We start from the raw sequence: 3,618 nt of genomic DNA, 5'->3' as shown, positions 1-3,618 counted from the left end.
GGTAAACACACCACCAACATCAATCCCCTGTTTTGTAACATAAACCCAACCCCGAATCAGAGGCAAACAAACATATAAAAACCTAAATATAACAGATACATGAAGAAACTACAACAAGTTCAACATCAAAACACATAATATCAAAGAAAACAAGGTCTCAAAGGGTTTCCGATGAAAACCGACGATGCAGTATATGAAAAATATAAGCATGAACATGTTTGCACCTTTGAACTTTGTGAGATTTCGAAGAAAAATGGATGATTTGAGAGATTGAGAGGGTAACCGAAGGTATGGGGGTTTTTGAGTGTTTGGAGAAGATGAATAGTGATAGTTTGAAAAAGTGAGCAACTATCTGACAGTTTGGACTTTTATACACCGACTCCCTTCGACGAAACAGACATATCGACGAAACGAATTGTGGGATTTGACGAAACAGAAATTTGGGCTTGGACTTGGGCCGGTAAACTTAGCCCATGACGAAAGAAAAATGGGTTGTTCCGTTTCGTCATAATCCCGACGAGACAATCTATTTCGTCGAACACCAACCAGGTTTGACCAAGGTTGACCAAAATTAAACCTTGACTTTGACCAGATTTTGTTTCGTCGATAGGAATCTGTTTCGTCGACCATGTTTTGATTCGTCGACATCATTTTCAAAAGTACCAAGTCATGAAAATTTTGTACACTGAACAGGTTTTTAACAATTTACCATTTTGACATTCTGTTTGAGTTTTCAAATGAAAGACGTTTTATGAAGTAGGTTTCAGGTTTCCGGCATAAACACCAAGCAACAACTTTGGCTTAATCAAAAACCGAACTTACACACTACACTACAAGCAAATCTAAAACGCGGAAAACTAAACGAAATGCAATTGAAAGAGATAAACAACTGTACAAGTGCAACTTTTGCGAGTTTCAAGGATAAGGAATCATACCAGCTTACGGTCTTAGTCAACATGATTTTGATTTCTGTTTAAAATTCTTGATAAGTATACTACCTCGATTATCGGTATTGTTGTCCACATAAACTCAAGCTTATCAAACGTAATCACAATTAGGAGATACACTTTACGGTAAGGATTATACTTACAAGTCGATGTGAATCCACTTCACGACACATTCACGTATCAAGTTATGCACGAGGGTTCATCTTACCGGTGAGTATACCGATTATCATCTGTTTGACCGTATAAAGATGTGAGATACTCACTTATTTTTATTTGAAAACCAAGCCCTATGTGATACAATCACTTATTGATGTGGAACTTGATTTTCAGATGCATGAAGGGCACAAGAGCAAGTCCGTGAACAGGTCAGTACTTTCGTACAGCAGAGAGACGAACATGACTCCCGGATAGATGTGATATTTTATTGTCACACCCCGACCACGTAAAACAACAAAACGTGGCGGAATCGTCGGGGAGTGTTGTAACAGAATCATTGTTTCATAACACATGGAAAATTTAAATGTTGTTTCATTGATTAAAAGAGTTACAATGTCTTAACAAACAAAGAAGATATAACATAGTTAACTAGTCTTGCATCTTTTAATGTCACTAAGGCCTCGTCCAATCCTACGTGAGCATGTATCAATATCATCAACTATAGTACCTGAAACACATGTGAAAATACGTCAGCATAAAAATGTCGGCGAGTACATAGGTTTTATTGATTTAGGATTCATGACTTATAAGTTTAGAAAAAGTTGTTTAGCAAAAATCAGTCATCATCCTTGTAAAATGTTTTGTTTTATAAATCATTTGAAAAGCGATGATAGATATGTATAGATAAAAGAATGATTGTAAGGTTAAATGAATAACCAAGTAAAAATGAATTTGTATAATACCAACTGTTTTTGTAAAACAATGTCTTGTGAAAAAAAAATATGTTATTTGTGTAAAAATGTGTAAATCCAAATTGAATGATTTAAATAACGCTACGACATGTAATATAATACAAGCACTTATATATAGGAAGTACCAGCGGCGTATCCACCATGCTTGTATCACATTACACACGCCTCGTTACTTAAATCACTTACCCAAACAAACCACCAATGTAAATTGCCCATGTCTAAACCAATTGTCAAATGTCATTGTGAAAACCATGTCAAAATGTCTATGTCAAATGTCAATCATGTAATGTGTAAACAAAATGTCATGTATGGCAAATGAAATATGTATCTACTAAACCATAGGTGAAAATGCACAAAACAAGGTATTGAAGTAAAACTCAGTTTAAATCAACGTTATGTTTTGTGGAAATGCATGCTACACTGAATACAAACATTTATATGGTATTGTAAAAATGCATACATTCAAGCCTTGTGACTGTGGTGATAAACCTTTAAACAAATTAAAGGTCTATCGGTTTTTATGTTTAAATCGAATTTGGTCATTCCTTTCATCCAAACATACCCAGGATGTCAGGAACGGGAGTTGTCAATTCCTATGGTACCATTACCTACTAACGAGCGGCGTGATCAAAGTTAATGAATGTATATGGTCCCACTTAAACAAACCAAATGTCATACCCAATATGTAAGCAAGTGATGAAAAACAAATGCACTAAGTATGATGAACATACATAGCGTGAAAAGGTAATGTAAACAATGTACTAAGTATGCGCTAAACGAACATACGTAGCATAAAATGTCATGTAAAACGATGTACTAAGTATGCACACATTGGACATACATAGCAAAAACACGATGAAAGCATGTACTATATGTGTACTATTGAACATAACAAGCATGTGATATGAAAACATGGAAAGCATGAAAGTAACAAGTAGGCACATGTGTTTCACCCCAAAATGTTTGAAAAACAGTAAAAGAGGGGTACTATGTACTCACTTGAGGGTGCTTAGAAGTCTTGAACAACAACCAAGCAAAGCTAGAGGGATCACGGAATCAAACGCCACCCTATATAGATAACTACATAAATAACCGGACCTAAATCGGGGGATCGGATAGTATGAGGTTTCGTAAACCAAATGAGTATTGGAACTCATATGATATGGTCTAGCAAAGCCTACATACTAAAATGAAACCTAACCTAAGTGCTTACGACACATTAAGACCCGTTTAGGTAGCTTCCGCTACTTTAACGCGTCGTTCGCGTGAAACGCGTTCGGAACGCCTAACTAGTCCTATGACAAGTAATGTATGCCTTAACATGTCTAATATTATTGTCTAATCAGTTTAGATGTCAAAACTTAGGTTACATATGCTTAAAATGAATTTATACGTAAAAAGGGCATTTTGGTAATTTTCCTAAGGCATAAGAATTACTTATCATACAACTACTTAAACGACGTGACCATAAGGTATAACCTTAAAATGTTATTTTATATACAATTATGGTCACCTAAAGTGTTTGGTCGGATCCTAATGATCGACCAAATGGGTCGGGTTCGAAAGTATAAGCGATTGGTTAGATCGCTTACCTTTACGACCCTAAACAAGCACAAATCTAAAAGCGACGAGCTAAACATGCTAGAACATGTTTAGTAAGGTTAGAAAACAGGTTTGGTATCAAAACAAATGGTTTTGATACCCTAGAGTAGTTTGGTTACAAAATACGAGGGGAAACGCATTTTGGCCGAAACTACGACTCG

Source organism: Helianthus annuus, chromosome 2 (assembly GCF_002127325.2).
Source record: "Helianthus annuus cultivar XRQ/B chromosome 2, HanXRQr2.0-SUNRISE, whole genome shotgun sequence".
Taxonomy (NCBI): Eukaryota; Viridiplantae; Streptophyta; class Magnoliopsida; order Asterales; family Asteraceae; genus Helianthus; species Helianthus annuus.
This window is presented reverse-complemented; position numbering follows the sequence as displayed.